This window comes from Nicotiana tomentosiformis, chromosome 4, assembly GCF_000390325.3.
Source record: "Nicotiana tomentosiformis chromosome 4, ASM39032v3, whole genome shotgun sequence".
Lineage (NCBI taxonomy): Eukaryota > Viridiplantae > Streptophyta > Magnoliopsida > Solanales > Solanaceae > Nicotiana > Nicotiana tomentosiformis.
Genome location: NC_090815.1, coordinates 24,570,975 through 24,590,909, shown reverse-complemented (window position 1 = coordinate 24,590,909; position 19,935 = coordinate 24,570,975). Strand labels below are relative to the sequence as shown.

General features: G+C 38.1%; 1 long non-coding RNA gene across 1 annotated transcript; it reads right to left on the bottom strand.

Moving 5' to 3' along the window:
• Positions 1 to 1,412: 1,412 nt before the first annotated feature.
• LOC138910606 (uncharacterized) lies at positions 1,413 to 2,210 on the bottom strand. The gene is made up of 2 exons (XR_011415737.1): positions 1,843 to 2,210; positions 1,413 to 1,603 (listed from the first exon to the last, which is right to left on the bottom strand). It is a non-coding gene; the product is annotated as an uncharacterized lncRNA (long non-coding RNA).
• Between the last annotated feature and the right edge of the window lie 17,725 nt (positions 2,211 to 19,935).

Genomic DNA, 19,935 nt, shown 5'->3' with positions numbered 1-19,935 from the left:
TTCTCAGATGGTGAATTTTTTGATTACATAATTAAAATACCAACCAACTTTAGTCGTTTTTTTTTTTTTGCAATATTTATTTGTTTGAATTTAATTGACCGACCAAAGTTGGTCGGTAATTTTCGACCAACTTTGGTCGTGATGCCTTTCCGACCTCTAAAATACCTTCCACACGTAAATGGTCGCGTTTTGAACGGTTATTGGCCATTACCGACCAAAGTTGGTTAGTTTTTACCTGATTTCTAGTAGTGAATGGTTATCCTTAAATTGAAAAATGGAAGGGTTTCCGATCTTTTATACCCTCTATATGTATATGAAGGATGATACGTACTTTTATGGTTTAACAATATCCAATTTCCTTGCAGACTTTTTTTTTCTGAAAAAATAAACAATAAAGAAAATGAAAAAGTGAAAGTTTCACGTTAACTAGCCTTAATGAGAAGTTAAAATAGTATTATGCACACGTAAAAAATTCACTTTTAAAAAAATGAAATCACATTTTTCCAGAAAAATTTCACTTTTTTTTTTGGAATCAGTGTTTGCCATAAAAATTTCACATTTGAAACTGAATTTCGAAATTTTTCGAAAATTTGAAAAACTCCTCGTAAAAATTCAAAAACAATTCTAAATTGTATTCATGTCCAAACACAACTTTAATTTTCAAATAATATTTTCACTTAAATTTTATTTTTTCCCGAAATTTCACAATTCTTTTGTCCAAACGCCCACTCAATGAAGTATGAAGAATGAAAGAAATGAAGGCGCTTTCTTTTGAAGAAAAGAGCTATGTTTGATATGGCTGACAAGTCAAAATTGATGTGCTCTCTTAACTAAAATTATGTTTCAAGATTTTCTATTGAGAAAATAGTATGCATTTAAGCTTATATGTATTGACAGTGTAATATTTTTTTATACTATTAGTGAATTTTACACGTGATCGATAGAAGGTTAGTTATTATTATTTTTTTGCATATTATCATTCATCAGTTTAATATTTATAATAAATTTACCTGTAAATACTCAATATATAACATGATTGTATAAATATTTTTCATTTGGATATAGAAATAATCTCTACTTTTTATTCGGGTGATACGTTCTTCCCTAAAAAGAGAATGGTTTTTTCACATTTGTAAGATGGGACAACCCGTTTTAACCTAATCCATTAATCACCCAATATTTTTGACTTGCAAAATTATGTACGGTTTATATCGTGACCATTTTTCTTGATTTGTTTAAACCCTCCCCCCACCCCATCCAAAAAAAAAAAAACCCGATCCAGTAACTTATTTGCCACTGTAAAAATAGTATCAGTGGCCATCTTTCGATTTTATAATTGAAAAATAGTTATTATCCTATAGTTTCAAATAATATTTGGCAAGTGAAACTCAGGAATTTGCAATTACTCGGTATATGTAATGAAATGCTATATTAATTATCGTATTTCAAGAAAATTTTCGACCAGCTTGTTGTTCTCACCTACTTCATGGTTAACAAGATGAGGCCTGGTGTTCAGTTCTTGAAGCTCCATGCCATTTTGATCAATATGTGGAGCTGGATTTGCGTCGAAAATCAAATCACTGGGACTGGCGTCTATAGTGTCCTGTTCATACAAGAGAATCAATAACGAGGAAAAAACTGACAAGAGGGTTTAGTACGTTAGATACTTGACTTCTACTCGGTAGGTCAAAAAGTAGTTCCAGTCTTACAGGCCAGGGCGGATCCGGCAGATTAAAATATGAGCAAGAACTGTAGATCTGTACGTAGTACAAACGATCCGGCAGATTAAAATTGCCAGAGAAAATGACACGCGCGAGTATGAGTTATAATAGCATAGATTACCTCCGACGACTGAGTTCGTCCGGCGGCAAGTAGTATTCCGGTTGCATGGATAAACAAACGCCACTTTAGCCGCCATTTTGATGTCGGAATTGCAGAAACGTCGCCGCCCATCAACAGCCTTACGTCGCAGTTGGAGCTTTCCATATCTTTCCTTATCCTTCAACATGTAATCGAATCGGAATTGGTAAGCTATGCTATATATAATGGTCATGAATTACATTAGACATCCCTGTAATATGTGTGTCTGCACCAAAAAAATATATACTCCTATGTATGTGCGTCTACATTACGCTAACACAAAACGCGTTAGTCTTATCGTTTTCTTGCTATGGCGCCTCTGCCCTCTTTTGCCACTTCAACCGTCTTTCATCATCCTCCCAGCGTCATTCTAAACAACATGTGTTGCTAATAATTTTTTTTTTTTTTTTGTGTGTATGTTTGCTAATGTTTTATTAACCTATCTATCCTATTTTATGTAATATTTTACTTTACTATTACTTTACTACACTACATAAAGTGGAGGTTTAACTGCCTCCGGTTAAAAAGAGCTTTTCACTCTACACAAAAATTATCTTATTACTACGGTTATTTTTGGGTTCTAAACCGCCATAATCTGTATTTACGGCGGCTTTGGAAAATGTATTGCGACGGTTTTACCACCGCCGTAATCAGGGGCGGATCTACCTTATGTGGTAGGGGAGTCACGTCACCCGCTCGCTTCGCTAAAATTCTTACTATATACATAATATCTCTGTGAAGAAACGTATATATGGATAGAGTGGTACCCATTAATGCAAGTTCGATTTCCTGTTGGAGCAGCTCCTTTGATTTTTCTTTTTTTCTACTTATTAAGATTTCTTTTATTTTTCAGTTGAGCCCTAGGGCCTCACCTCTTTTCCTTCTTTTTCGGTTCTTTCCCTCCTTTTCTTTCTTTTTTTACTTGCTAAGTCTATCTTCTTCATTTTTTTAACTTTCACTCCTCATTTTATTTCTATTATTATACCTTACTTTATGAACAATTATTTTCTATAGGTAATTTAAATTAATTTTAATTAGCATATAATTTCTTTATTTTTAATGAAACGATATTAATTTATATATTGGAATATAATTTGGGCAATATCTTCTATTGGGTTTTGAAAATAAATTAAATGGCTTGATTGATAGTCGTTTTGAGTCGAATATCATAGGTTGAATGTTGAAGGTTTTTCTTTGAAAATAATTGTCATATAACTTAAAAATTAAGATGGAAAAATTAACAAAGAACAATACAAGTAAATTAATCTAGTCAAACAAAGAATATATAGTATAGTTAAACTACTTTTAAGAAAATATTTATATTGGAGGCACTCTTTCATGAAATATTATTTTTCTTTTGCATTTTTATTTAGAATGTGTTTGAATTAAGCGTTAAAAATTCGAACTAAATCGAACTTATTTGCTTTGTGAATGAAACAGCTATTCAAATTAACCAAAAATTAACCGAACTGACCCATTATACCTAATCTGTCTTTGTAGCTACTGACATGTATACTGCATGCATAACATGGTGGCACCTGCAACCTTCGAATCCTGAATCCGCCTCTGGCCGTAACATGTAGCTAAACACCGCCACAATTACATTGTTTACTTATGGCGTTGTTTAATATAGCAGTTCAACACCGCCATAATTGCAAATCTAAAACTGAATTACTACTAAATAATATTTTGACCATTTATTCCAACCATTAGTAATATAACAATTTTTCCATTCCACATTTACATCCCTACGACACTCCACCCTCAAATTTCCATTACATATCATATTGAATTTTAACACAAAATATAATAAAGGATTAAACAAGCAAATTATTTATTAAGCAATTAAATATAGTTACTCCAAAATTACATTATCCAATGTATTTCTATTTCAAAGAGTAATTCAATACAACAATTAATATCCAAGAGATTCATAGCTAATCCTAAACATGATTACTAATTTTTATCTGTAAAATATTTTTGACCCAATTGATGATGGAGTGTCACTTCCTAAATTCGATGCCTGCAAAACAATACAAAAAAAGAAAAGAAAAAGAGACAGTATTACAGAAAAAACCACAATAACTAAAAAATTGACATCAACAAGAATAGGAACATAAAAGTCAAATAGCTTCACTGGCAGTAATTTATTTATTCAACTGTATTCCAGAAAACTAACTTCAGAAAGTCAATAACGACCATATAGTTCACTCCATGATCTACCTAAAACAGAATGACAGTTTCTGAAAGAGAGAGAGGCACCTTTCCTGTTGTGACTATAATATACTGTTGTGACTATAATATACTGATTGATCTCTCCCCTCACCCATGACCGTACCATGCAAGAAAGAGAGGAAGAGGAACATAATGATTCAGCTCCTTTATCAAGTATATATCATGAAACTTCTAAAAGTATACCTGATCAGTTACCTCATACACTATCAGATCCTTCAACACTAGTTCTCCTTAACAGACATACAAAGAGCTTGTAGCGTCAAGAGTGTATATATTCCAAGCCCCAGCAAAAAAGCAAACAAGAAAAGATGAGTACTATACATGTGGTCTGTGGAGGAGTAGGAAATAAGCCAGCTAACTACTCGGGATATCTCCTAAGACCAAGTCGTATAGAAGTTTGCTCGAACACTACAGTCAAAACTGCACCTAAGTCTAACCTTAAACGCGACCGACGTATTTTGTATCCTTTAATTTTCTCCTGAACGAAAGATAAAAGAATATTTAAATCTTATACAAATAGTCTATTATTATATGATTATAAATATCACAACTAAAAAATACAAGCAATCAACCTACTATTTAGCACAATCTCTCTAGCCTCTTCATTCACATAACTCCCATCTAGCCGCTTATGAGTTCCAATCCGATATTCGCCTTGATCAATATCTTTCTCCGGTGTCTAACTTCTGAAATTTTCAAGATGTAAAACATTAGTACCTAATTAAGGATGTATTTTATCTTTAGAATTGATCACTAAGCACATCGTATTACACTACCATATTAGCCCTTCTAACCAAACTCACAACACCACAAGATGACAAATAACTTGTTTTCATCGAACCTATTGAGTCCTCTTGCAAAGCTCCTACAAGTTCAAATAACTTTCCTATGCCTTTCTGTCATGACCCGAAATTCTCACCTTCGGACCGTAATGGTGCCTAACATTTCACTTGCTAGGCAAGCCAACGTTAGAATAATATTATTTATTTTTAAAATAATTTTTAATTTTATTAATAACAGAGAACAATTGCGGAAGTAACGTTTGAAATATAGCGAATAATCCATGAACATAACAGTGTCTAAATACTATCCCAGAATTGGTTTCACAAGTGCACGAGCTTCTAGAATAAATATAAATAAAGGCTTGAATAAAATAAAGATGTCTGGAAATAAATACACAGCTAGATTAAAATAGACGGGGACTTCAGAACTGCGGACGCCATGCAGTTATACCTCAAGTCTCCTCTGGTAGCTGAAATTCGACCAAGTCTATGGTGCACCGCTGGGACCAACTCCGAAATCTGCTCAAGAAGTGCAGAGTGTAGTATCAGTACAACCGACCCCATGTACTGGTAAGTGCTGAGCCTAACCTCGACGAAGTAGTGACGAGGCTAAGGCGGGTCACTTACATTAACCTGTACGCAATATTAGTAACAACAACAATAATAATAGAAGTAATTCAGATAACTCATTTTTAATAATTGAAGCCAACTCAACAGTCATAACCAATTATCATTTCCATCAATTCTGTTGCAGCGTGCAACCCGCTCTCACAATATATTCACATTCAATTTTTTTGCAGCGTGCAACCCGCTCTCACAATATTTTCACATTCGGTTATGTTGCGGTATGCAATCCGCTCCTCCAATATATTCATTTTAATCAATTCTGTTGCGGCGTACAACCCATATATATATATATATATATATATATATATATATATATATATATATATATATATATATATATATGTATGTCGACTTTTAAATAAGTCTGTTGCGGTGTGCAACCCGATCCTCCAATATGGACTTTTAATAAGTCTGTTGCGGCGTGCAACCCGATCCTCCAATATGGACTTTTTAATAAGTCTGTTGCGGCGTGCAACCCGATCCTCCAACATATTCATTTCAATCAATTCTGTTGCGGCGTACAACCCGCTCCTCCAGTATATTCATTTACCAATTCTTATAGAAGGAATTTTCCCAATAAACACAATAATTAATATAAAATTATAAGACAACAAGCATACAATAATTATGATTTAATCAAGAAACAGACAAGGTCAAATAGCAAATTATTATAGAAATCAGGGAGAAAATTGGCAGTTTAATATTTAATATGCTAAATGTCATATAACAATTAAGACACATAATTCAAGTAGCATGTAACAATTAATGTAGGAATTCAAGAATTAATATTTGGCAAAGAATAGGAGAGAAATAATTATTATAATAATTATTAATTCATGATTTAAAATAATTTATGATTTTTTAAGTAATTATGCAAAAAATTAATTTGACGACGTATAGACACTCGTCACCTCGCCTATACGTCGTTCACATGCATTTCACATAGCAAATAATTTAAGGGTTCTATTCCCTCAAGTCAAGGTTAACCACGACACTTACCTTACTTTGCAAATTCCAATCAATTACTCGACCACAACTTTTCCTTTGAAATTTGTCTCCAAAAGCTTCAAATCTATTCACAAACAATTCGATATACTTAATACGAATCATAAGAATTAATTCCATATGAATTTATAAATTTTCCGGATAAAAAACAAAATTCATTAAAATATTTGGCAGTGGGACCCACATCTCAAATCCAGGAAAAACTCGCAAAATTCGAACACCCGTTCCGATACGAGTTCAACCATACAAAAATTGTCCAATTCCGATATCAAATGGACCTTCAAATCTTAAATTTTTGTTTTTGGAAAATTTTATAAAAATCTAATTTTTCTTCCATAAATTCATGGATTCATGATATAAATGAGTATGAAATCATGATATATAATCAATATAGGATAAGGAACACTTACCCCAATATTTTTCCGTAAAAATCGCCCAAAAATTGCCTTACTCGACCTCAAAAATGGAAAAGGGTTAAAAATGGGACGAATCGTTCGCGAAGGGTACAAGTCCCAGAAATAGAACTGTCTATTTCTGGGACTTGTACCCTTCGCGAACGCAGTCAGTGCCTCGCGTTCGCGAAGCACAAATTTGTGCTGTCCCATTTTTCTCTTCGCAAACGCGATGCTTGCCTGGCTTGGCCTTCGCGAACGCGAGATGCCCTTCGCGAACGCGAAGACTAAATTTCCTGGCCAGCCTCTTTCCCTTCGCGAACGCGAGGCTTCGATCGCGAACGCGAAGCTTCGCACCTCAAGCCTTCGCGAACGCAAAGAGTAATTTTTATCTGCCTCTAGTTTCTTCTTCGCGAACACGATCCCTGTTTCGCGAACGCGAAGAAGGATACCAAAAGCAGATTTCTGCAGTTTTTCCCAAGTCAAAAAATGATCTGTTAACCACCCAAAACCAACCCGAGCCCTCGGGGCTCCAAACCAAACATGCACCCAAGTCCTAAAACCTCATACTAACTTGCTCACGCGATCAAATTGCCAAAATAACACCTAGAACTACGAATCAGACACCAAATCAAAGGAATTTTCAAGAAAACTTTAAAACTTATATTTTTATAACCGGACGTCTGAATCACGTCAAATCAACTCCGATTCCCACCAATTTGGCAGACAAGTCATAAATATTATAGTGGACCTACACCGGTATCCGGAACCAAAATACAGACCCGAGGTCAATAAATTCAACATCAGCAATTTCTTAAAAATCATTAAGCTTTTAAGCTTTTAATGTTTCATCAAAATTCCATATCTCGAGCTAGGGATCTCGGAATTTGATTCCGGACATACGCTCAAGTCCCAAATCACGATACGGACCTACCGAAATTGTCAAAATACTGATCCGGGTCCGTTTGCTCAAAATGTTGACTAAAGTCAACTCAGTTAAGCTTTTAAAGCTCTATTTCACATTTTAATCCATTTTTCACATAAAAACTTTTCAAAAAATTGTACTGACTGTGCACGCAAGTCGAGGAATGATATATGGTATTTTTAGAGATCTTAGAACACAAAATTACTTATTAAATTTAAAAATAATATTTTAGGTCATCACATTCTCCACCTCTAAAACAAACGTTCGTCCTCGAACGGAGTTAGAAAAAAGTACTTGAGCTGGTGAATAAGTGTGGATATTTACTCCGCATGTACGACTCAGACTCCCAGGTAGATGCCTCTACCGGCTGACCTCTCCATTGCACTCGAACTGAAGGATAACTCTTAGACCTCAACTGCCGTACCTGCCGGGCTAGAATAGCCACCAGCTCCTCCTCTTAAGTCAAATCTCTGTCTAGTTGGACTGAGCTGAAATCTAACACATGGGACGGATCACCATGATATTTCCGGAGCATATACACATGGAACACCAGATGAACCGCTAATAAACTAGGTGGTAATGCAAGCCTGTAGGCTACTTCACCCACCCTTTCAAGAATTTCAAAGGGTCTGATATACCTAGGGCTCAACTTGCCCTTCTTTCCGAACCTCATTACACCTTTCATAGGTGAAGTCCGGAGCAATATTCTTTCTCCAACCATGAATGCAATATCACGAACTTTACGGTCGGCATAACTCTTTTGCCTAGACTGAGCTGTGCGAAGTCGATCCTGAATAATCTTGACTTTATCCAAGGCATCCTGTACCAAATCGGTACCCAATAACCGAGCCTCTCCCGGTTCAAACCAGCCAACTGGCAAACGGCATCGCCTTCCGTATAATGCCTCATATGGAGCCATCTGAATGCTCGACTAGTAGCTATTATTATAAGCAAACTCCACAAGTGGCAAGAAATGATCCCAAGAACATCCAAAGTCAATAACACAAGCGCGAAGCATATCATCCAATATCTGAATGGTGCGCTCTGACTATCCGTCTGTCTGTGGATGAAATACTGTACTCAACTCCAGTCGCGTGCCTAACTCACGTTGTACAGATCTCCAGAAATGTGAGGTAAACTGCATACCTCGATCTGAAATAATAGACACGGGCATACCGTGTAGGCGGACAATCTCACGAATGTAAATTTCAGCTAACATTTCTGAAGAATACGTAACTGCCACTGGAATGAAATGTGCTGACTTGGTCAACCTGTCCACAATGACCCAAATTGAGTCAAATTTTCTCTGAGTTCGTGGGAGCCTAACTACAAAATCCATAGTGATACGCTCCCATTTCCACTCAGGAATTTCTAACTTCTGAAGCAAACCACCAGGTCTCTGATGCTCGTACTTAACTTGATGACAATTCAGACACCGAGCTACATGTGCAACTATATCCTTCTTCATTCTCCTCCACCAATAATGTTGTCGTAAATCTTGATACATTTTAGTGGCACCTGGATGAATAGAATACCTGGAACTATGTGCCTCTTCAAGAATTAATTCACGAAGCCCATTCACATTAGGCACACAAATACGACCCTGCATTCGCAGAACTCCATCTTCCCCCTCAGCAGCATATTTGGCATCACCGTGCTGCACCGTGTCCTTAAGGACAAGTAAATGTGGATCATCATATTGCCTCTCTCTGATGCGCTCATATAAAGAAGACCGAGCGGCTGTGCAAGCTAGAACCCAACTGGGTTCTGAAACATCTAACCTCACGAACTGATTAGCCAAAGTCTAAACATCTGCAGCTAATGGCCTCTCACCAACCGGAATATACACAAGACTGCCCATACTCACATCCTTTCTACTCAAAGCATCGGCCACCACATTGGCCTTTCCGGGGTGATACAAAATGGTGATATCATAGTCTTTCAACAACTCCAACCATCTTCTCTGCCTCAAATTAAGATCCTTTTATTTGAACAGATACTGGAGGCTATGATGATCAGTAAATACCTCACGCGAGACACCGTAGAGGTAATGCCTCTAAATCTTCAGCGCATGAACAATGGCTGCCAATTCTAAGTCATAAACAGGATAATTCTTCTCGTGAACTTTCAACTGCCGCGACGCATATGTAATTACCTTGCCATCTTGCATTAATACTGCACCAAGCCCAATGTGAGATGCGTCACAATATACTGCATATGATCCTGAACCTGTGGATAATACCAACACTGGCACCGTAGTCAAAGCGGTCTTGAGCTTCTGAAAGCTCATCTCACACTCGTCTGACCATCTGAATGGGACACCATTTTGGGTCAATATCGTCAATGGCTAGGCCAATTCTGAACAGCCTCAATCTTCTTAGGATCCACCTTTATGCCTTCTGCCAATACAACATGCCCCAAAAAGGCAACTGAGTCTAACCAAAACTCATATTTTGAAAACTTGGCATATAATAGATTATTCTTCAAGGTGTGAAGCACACTTCGAAGATGCTGCTCATGTTCCTCCCGACTGCTGGAGTAAATTAAGATATCATCAATGAATACAACCACAAAAGAATCCAAATAAGGTTTGAACACCCGATTAATCAAATCCATAAATACTTCTGGGGCATTTGTCAACCCAAATGACATCACTAGGAATTCGTAATGCCCATACCGAATTCGAAAAGTTATTTTAGGGACATCAGATGCCCTAATCTTCAACTGATGGTAACCAGACCTCAAATCGATCTTTGAAAATATCTTGGCACCCTGAAGCTGATCAAATAAGTCATCAATTCTTGGCAGCGGATATTTATTTTTGATAGTGGCCTTATTCAATTGCCGATAGTCTATACACATCCGCATAGAGCCATCTTTCTTCTTTACAAATAATACTGGGGTACCTCAGGGCGAGACACTGGGTCTAATGAATCCCTGATCAAGCAAGTCTTGTAACTGCTCTTTCAATTCTTTTAACTCTGGTGGGGTCATACGGTATGGTGGAATAGAAATGGGCTGAGTGACCGGAGCTAAATCAATACAGAAATCAATATCTCTATCGGGTGGAATCCCCGACAAATCTACAGGAAATACTTCTGGATATTCACGAACAACTGGTACTGAGTCCATAGAAGGGACATCCGCACTGGGATCGCGAATATAAGCCAAATAGGCTAGACACCCTTTCTTTACCATACGTCGAGCTTTCATATAAGAAATAACCCTGCTGGCAGAATGACCAGGAGTTCCTTTCCACTCTAACCGAGGTAATCCAGGCATAGCTAGGGTCACTGTCTTGGCATGACAATACAATATAGCATGATAAAGTGACAGCCAATCCATACCCAAGATGACATCAAAATCTACCATATCAAGAAGTAGAAGAGCCACACTAGTCTCAAGATTACCAATAGTAACCACACACAAACGATAGACATGATCTACTACAACAGAGTCTCCCACCGGTGTAGATACACACACAGAAGCACTCAGAGAATCACAAGGCACAACCAAATATGAAGCAAAATAGGAGGACACATAGGAATAAGTAGATCCTGGATCAAATAGAACAGAAGCATCTCTATGGCAAATTGGAATAATACCTGTGATCACAACATCAGATGACTCGGCCTCAAGCCTAGCTGGAAAAGTATAAAATCGGGGCTGGGCCCTACCACTCTGAACTGCGTCTCTGGGATGGCCTCTAACTGGCTAGCCTCCACCTCTAACGGTCTGACTTTCACCTCTAATGGCCTGACCTCCACCTCTAATGGCCTGACCTTCACCTCTAGCTGCCTGACCCCTACCTCTAGTTGGTTGAGCAGGCGGTGAAGAAATCGGTGCCGGTATGATGGCACGAGAATCTTGCCGATATCTGTTACTCGCCAATCTAGGGCAATACCTCCTGATGTGACAATGTTTCCACACTCATAACACCCATCCTGATGCCGTGACTGCTAAAGTTGGAGCTGACCCAATTGGAAAGCTATATATAATGGAAAGGTCATGAATTACATTAGACATCCCTGTAATATGTGTGTCTGCACCAAAAAAATATATACTCCTATGTATGTGCGTCTACATTACGCTAACACAAAACGCGTTAGTCTTATCGTTTTCTTGCTATGGCGCCTCTGCCCTCTTTTGCCACTTCAACCTTCGGCTCGGCTCGTTAATGCAAGTTCGATTTCCAGCTCCTTTGAATTTTTTTTTTTTCTAGATTTCTTTTATTTTTCCTAGGGCCTCACCTTTTTTCCTTATTTTTCAGTTCTTTCCCTCATTTTCTTCCTTTTATTACTTGCTAAGTCTATCTTCTTCATTTTTTTAACTTTCAGTCCTCATTTTGTTTCTATCATTATACCTTACTTTATGAACAATTATTTTCTATAGGTAATTTGAATTGATTTTAATTAGCATATAATTTTTTTATTTTTAATAAAACGATATTAATTTATATATTGGAATATAATTTGAGCAATATCTTCTATTGGGTTTTGAAAATAAATTAAATGGCTTGATTGATAGTCGTTTTGAGTCGAATATCATAGGTTGAATGTTGAAAATTTTTCTTTGAAAATAATTGTCATATAACTTAAAAATTAAGATGGAAAAATTAACAAAGAACAATACAAGTAAATTAATCTAGTCAAACAAAGAATATATAGTATAGTTAAGCTACTCTTTAAGAAAATATTTATATTGGAGGCACTCTTTCATGAAATGTTATTTTTCTTTTACATTTTTATTTAGAATGTGTTTGAATTAAGCGTTAAAAATTCGAACTAAATCGACTTATTTGCTTTGTGAATGAAAGACCTATTCAAATTAACCAAAAACTAACCGAACTGACCCAATATATCTAATCTGTCTTTATAACTACTGACATGTATACTGCATGCATAACATGGTAGCATCTGCAACCTTCGAATCCTTGATCCGCCTATGGCCGTAACATGTAGCTAAACACCGCCACAACTACGCATTCCAGAAAACTAACTTCGGAAAGTCAATAACGAACATATAGTTCACTCCATGATCTACCTAAAACAGAATGATAGTTTCTGAAAGAGAGAGAGGCACCTTTCCTGTTGTGACTATAATATACTGATTGATCTCTCCCCTCAACCACCCCCTTTATCTGTCACCGTACCATGCAAGAAAGAGAGGAAGAGGAACATAATGGTTCAGCTCCTTTATCAAGTATATATCATCCAACTTCTAAAAGTATACCTTATCAGTTAACTCATACACTATCAGATCCTTCAACGCTAGTTCTCCTTAACAGACATATGAAGAGCTTGTAGCGTCAAGAGTGTATATAATGCCAAGCCCCATCAGAAAAGCAAACAAGAAAAGATGAGTACTATACCTGTGGAGTATAGTAGGAAATAAGCCAGCTAACTACTCGGGATATCTCCTAAGACCAAGTCGTATAGAAGTTTGCTCGAACACTACAGTCAAAATTGCACCCAAGTCTAACCTCAAACGCGACCGACGTATTTTGTATCCTTCAATTTTCTCCTGAACGAAAGATAAAAGAACATTTATATCTTATATAAATAGTCTAGTATTATATGATAAATATCACAACTAAAAAATACAAGCAATCAACCTACTATTTAGCACAATCTCTCTAGTCTCTTCATTCACATAACTCCCATCTAGCCGCTTATGAGTTCCGATCCAATATTCGCCTCGATCAATATTTTAGTGTCTAACTTCTGAAATTATCAAGATGTAAAACATTAGTACCTAATTAAGGATGTATTTTATCTTTAGAATTGATCACTAAGCACATCGTATTACACTACCATATTAGCCCTTCTAGCCAAACTCACAACACCACAAGATGACAAATAGCTTGTTTTCATCGAACCTATTGAGTCCTCTTGCAAAGTTCCTACTAGTTCAAATAACTTTCCTATGCCTTTCCTATAACATGGTTGCCTTTCCTATAACTCTCCTACAAGCCCTCCTTAGGCTTGCCAATGCCTTTCCTATAATAGCCAGTAATCTTCATATAACTTTATCAATATGAACAAAGTGTTACAAGGGTTATCAGTTACTAAATCTGACGTGCTTGTGCTATCCAACTATTTGCAAGTACCTTGACAGATCATGAATTAGCTTTCAAACAGACTATTTTATAACTGCACTATTTTAGCCTTCATCAGTTTTTTGTGCTCAACAGTCAGCCTATTGCAAAGATGTGAAGCACAAAGATTTAGCACACAAACATCATCACTTTCATTCTGGAATTGCATGATGAGCATGTATAGTGGAATGCAATTGCCAAAGCACAAAGACAAATATCAAAAGGAATTAATTTCTTCAAAATATCGACATAAATGCTTCATTACATAATGAAGTTCATTGGCCACCTAGTCATAGACAGTGTACGTAACGGAATTAATTTTAGAGTAAAACATAGTCAATACCTAAGTTATTCGGACTCAGGTGCGGGTGTCCGACACGGGTGCGGATCCAAAGGTCGGATCCTTCATGGTCTAAATTTTAGGATTCGAGGATACGAATCTTGGTACGGGTGCGGAGATTCGGCAAAAATAAATTAAAAATCTAGAAATATAGCTATAGAGATATACATAATTATGAGAGATTATATGAAAAACTTACGTTTAACTTGTGCCTTGTAGAGTGTAGTAACTGAGTCATTTAGTTTTCAAGTTATAGGCAGGCATGTAGACACTCTTCAAAATGGCATGATTCATTAATTTTCCTACAACTCGCACAACAAAGTATTAAAATAAGTTATTATAAACTTGTTGAAATATAACAAATAAAAGTTATAAAGAGATTTAGAGATACAAAAGAAATGAAACATACCTTTGGAAGTTAGAACTTAGAACTAAATAGACTAACATATATTCAAGAGTCACTAGTCAAAAGTTTTAAATAATTAGTTATTCAAATTAAGTTACTCAAATGACCACCAAAAAGTCTTACAGAAATTGTAAGTTCACAAGTTCATAGACAAAAAATAAGTACATAGCATACACATTTAAACTACGCTAGACTTGTCACTTGAAACATTGTGCATGAGTACATTCTATTCAAAGGTCATCTTCCTCAATCTCTTCAATGTCAACTTCTTGCAAATCTTGAACTTCCTCTTCAAAGAAGACTCTTTCTAGTTGAGGTTCGTCTATTGACAATTCAACTAGATCATTGATACTTTCATCAATATTAAAATAATCTCCACCTAAAATAACACCAAAATAAATTTAGAAGATTGTGAAAGGAACTTATCATGTTAAAAAAATTACTCAAAAAATATCAAATCATGGATATGTATGTATACGGATATACCTAAATCCCAATATTTGTGTAACGACCCGGCCGGTCATTTTGAAAATTTGAGCCCCGATCCCCTAATATCTGCTTTCCCCATATTTGTTTCCACTTTTAGGATTTGCCGGAGTGTTTGGTTATGGAATTCAGGGAGTTTTGGGACATTTAGTCCTTAGTTGTGAGTTTAAACATTAGAGTTTGGACTGTAGTCAGAACTGTATGAAGACAGATCCAGAATGGAATTCCGTCAACTCCGTTAGCTTCGTTGAGTGATTTTGGGGTTAGAAGCGCGTCCGGAATATGTTTTGGAGGTCTGTAGTAGATTTAGACTTGAATTGGCGAAAGCTAATTTTTTGGCGATTTCGGTCGATAGTGGAAATTTTGATATCGAGCTTGGAATGGAATTCCGAAGGTGGATGTAGGTTCGTAATGTCATTTGTGACCTGTGTGTAAAATTTGAGGTCATTCGGACTAGATTTGATGTGGTTCGGTATCATTTGTAGAATTTGGAAAATTTTAAATTCTTAGGCTTGAATCGGTGCTTAATTCATGATTTTGGTATTGTTCGGCATGGTTTGAAGGCTCGACTAAGTTTGTATGGTATTTTAGGATTGATTGGTATGTTTGGTTGGGGTCCCGGGGAGTCTCGGGTGTGTTTCAGATGCTTAACGGAATGAATTTGGACTTAGAGGAATTTTTGGAGTTTGCTGGTTCTGGTGTTTTCGCACCTGCGGTGGGGAGTCCGTATGTGCGGCCTCACAGAAGTGTGGATGGGATCGCAGGTGCTCTTTTAGGACAGGGGATCAGTGGTCGCAGATGCGATGAGGGAGCCGCAGGAGCGGAGCCGCATCTGCGGAAGGGCAGTCGCAGATGCGGAGGTGTGAAGGACCCAAGGTTCCGCAGAAGCAGACGATTGAGTGCAGAAGCGCATCCGCAGGTGCGGACTCATGTGCGCAGGTGCGGACCTAGCCCAAGTAAGTGGACTTCGCACCTGCGATGGATTATCCGCAGGTGCATGACCGTAGGTGCGGTCCTAGGTCCGCAGGTGCGGAAATCGTTGGGCAGAAAAGAGGATTTCGAGGGTTTGAATTTTCATAACACAAAATTCGATTTAGAGATCGGTGGGAGACGATTCCTCGAGGGTTTTTGAAGGAGAACTATTGGGTAACAAATTCTAACTCTATTTTGATCATAATACATTTATCTATTATTGTTTTCCTCGTCTAATTAAGGAAATTGAGGGTAGAAGTTTGAAAATAGAGGAAAAGGGTTCCCCAATTAAAAATCTGAGATTTGAATGGGAATTTGACGTCGGATTTAGATGATTTTTATTCGAGTGAACTCGTGAGTGAATGGGTATTCATAAATTATAATTTTTACCCGATTCCGAGATGTGGGCTCGGGGAGACTTTTTGGGCATTTTTCCTAAATTCATGCTTTAACTTCAAATTAATTAGCTAAATTAGTTACTTGTAATTATATTTACATTATGCAATTTATTTGAATAGATTCGGGCCATTTGGAGTCGGATACTCGTGGAAAGAACGTGATATCGAGTTGATTTGAGCGGTTCGAGGTAAGTGGCTTGCCTAACCTTATGTTGGGGACTTTTTCCCTTAAGGTGTTTGATATTAATTGCTGTGTGGGAGCCCTGTACATGAGGTGACTAGTACGTACACGGGTTATTATTGCAAAAATCCCATTTTCCTTTCTAAATCGTAAATTATTTTTCCTTATTAAATTGCACTAATACGTTTAATTGTAAAACTTAGACTAGAGAAGCATGCTTACGTGTTTTAACTGCCTAATTGATATTTTGTGCGTCATATTTAGTTAAGTCCTTATTTTCCTTATCTGTGTCCAGTATAAACTGTATAACTCGATGTCATACCTGCCATTTCATCTTGCGTTGCATATTTAAATTGGGACTCCGAATGTATTCCGGGAGATTCTCCTGTACTACATATTTACTTTGGGACTACGGACGTATTCCGGGAGATCCCCGCTGTACTGCATACTTACTTTGGGACTACAGACGTATTCCGGGAGATCCCCCCTGCACTACATATTTACTTTGGGACTACGGACGTATTCTGGGAGATCCCCCAGCACTGCATATTTACTTTGGGACTACGGACGTATTCCGGGATATCCCCTTGTACTGCATATTTATTGAAACTACGGGATGGTATCCCGAGAGATTTCCCACTATGTTTGCCTTGTGCTGAGCCGAGGGCTCCCTTAACTGTTAAATTTTCGAGAATTTCTTTAACTATGTTACCGTAAACTTTACTTATATCTTTTACTGTTTAATTTATTATATTTACCTCGGTAGGGCCTTGACCTGACCTCGGCACTACTCGACCGAGGTTAGACTTGGCACTTACTGGGTACCATTGTAGTGTACTCATAACCTTTCCTGCACATGTTTTCGTGTGCAGATCCAGGTACGAGCTATCAGCCTTGGAGTTAGTGTGTGCTGCTGATTCTAGGAGACTTCAAGGTACTTCTGCTTGCGTCCGCAGATCTTCGGAGTTCCCTTCTACTCCCTCGCCTAGAGAATTTCTATATTATCTTCAGACTTTTGTATAGAGCTACACAGATTATAGTAGCTTGTGACTTAGTGATATTTCGGGTCTTGGAAAAATATTTTGTACATGTCGAGTGGTACTATTTTTTTGGATATTCACAATATGCTGTTTATCTTTAAGATGTTGTATTTTCTTTATATTTTTCGTAATATTAGGCCTACCTAGTCGTAAAGACTAGGTGCCATCACGACACCTTACGGAGGGTTGATTTGGGCCGTGACAAGTTGGTATCAAAGCACTAGATTCATAGGAGTCACGATTCACAAGCCGATTTATTAGAATCTCACAGATCGGTATAGAGACGTTCGTACTTATCTTCGGGAGGCTATGTAACTGTTAAGAATAATCATATTTCTTTGATTTCCTTGTCGTGCGAGTTATTGACACCAAAAATTCTAAGATTCTATTATATTCTTTCTCACAGATGGTGATGACCTATAATGGGAGGACCGACGATCATGCAACCGAGCCCCCTTCCATAGCCACCAGAGGCTGGGGTCGGGGTAGAGGACGATCACGCGGTGCAGCTCCAGCTGGAGAGACAGCGCCGGAGATCCCTATTGCTACTCCAGCCCTCCAGGATACTTTAGCTCAGTTCTTGAGCATGTTCAGCACTCTGGCTCAGGCTGGACTATTTCCGATAGCTCCCGCTACATCTCCGGCCGGGGGAGGGGCACAGACTCCCGCAGCCCGCACTCCTGAGCAGAGGGTCCAGGTTGATCAGGCCCCAGAGTATATTCTTATGCCTCCAGTGGCTCCGGTTCAGCATGAGATCAGGGTAGCTGCTTCTGAGGCAGAGCAGCTCAGACTTGAGAGGTACAAAAAGTACCACCCACCTACTTTTAGCGGACTAGCTTTAGATGATGCTATGGGTTTTCTTGAGGAGTGTCATCGTATTCTCCGCACTATGGGCATTGTGGAGATGAGTGGAGTTTCTTTCACCGCTTTCCAGCTGACGGGAGCAGCATATCAGTGGTGGCGTGCCTATGAGCTGAGTAGCCCGGACGAGGCAGCTTCACTCACTTGGACTCAGTTTTCAGAGATGTTCTTGCGTGAGTGTGTTCCTCAGAGCCTCAGGGATGCTTGGCGCGCAGAGTTTGAGCAAATGCATCAGGGTTCTATGATTGTGTCGGAGTATGCAGTCTGTTTTAGTGGGTTAGCTCGCCATGCACCGGCTCTGGTTGAAACAATCAGAGAGAGGGTTCGTCGCTTCATTGAGGGACTCTACCCCAGTATTCGGACCAGTATGGCCAGGGAGTTGGAGATGGACATCACTTATCAGCAGGTAGTGAGTATTGCCAGGAGGGTGAAAGGCATGTTCGCCCGAGATAGAGAGGAGAGAGAGGCCAAGAGGTCTCGAAAGACTGGTCATTATTTAGGAGCTCGTGCGCCAGCAGCACACTATGATAGGGGTTTTATGAGTCGCACTGTTCATTCATCTCTTCCAGCGGTGTTCTAGCTCCTCCTAGACCTCAGGAGCCCTATTATGCACCGCGAGTATCCAGTATGCCTCCTACTCGAGGTGCTATTACCGGCCAGTCCAGCAGGCTAGGCCCGAGTCAGTCCCAGCCTCCGCGTCCTCCGAGAGGTTGTTTTGAGTGAGGTGACACTCGTCACCTGGTTAGGGATTGCCCTAGAGCAAGGAGGGGTGCACCTCCACAGACTTATCAGCATCCACATGCTCCACCGGGTCCTCCGGCCATTCTTCCAGCACCAGGTGCTACCCCACCTCCTCAACCAGCCCGAGGTGGATGTCAGAGTCGCAGAAATATGGCCGTCGTTGTCGCCGTCGCCGACCACTCTTATGTAGCAGTTGCAGTTTTCCATAGCTTTCAACACGTTATTATGGAATAGGGAACCTTATTTATAAAGGTCAACTACATTAGACATCCCTGTAATATAACTTAATTACATATATACTCTTCGTATATTAAATTTTACACTTAACTTTTTTTTATAATGGAAAATCCGACCCAAATATAAATTTCAATAATATAATTTTATTCTACAAAGGTGTTAATAGTTTAGTTTTAAAGAATATATATGAGGTATCTATGTGATAAGGTACATATTAAAATAGAATGACCAAAAGCAATTTAATTAAAAGTGCAAATAGAAAGTTCTATATATTCAATTTAATGAAACTTCAATGAATTTAGTGAAACTTAAGAAAGAGAATAAGTAAATATTATTCTTGAAAATAAAAA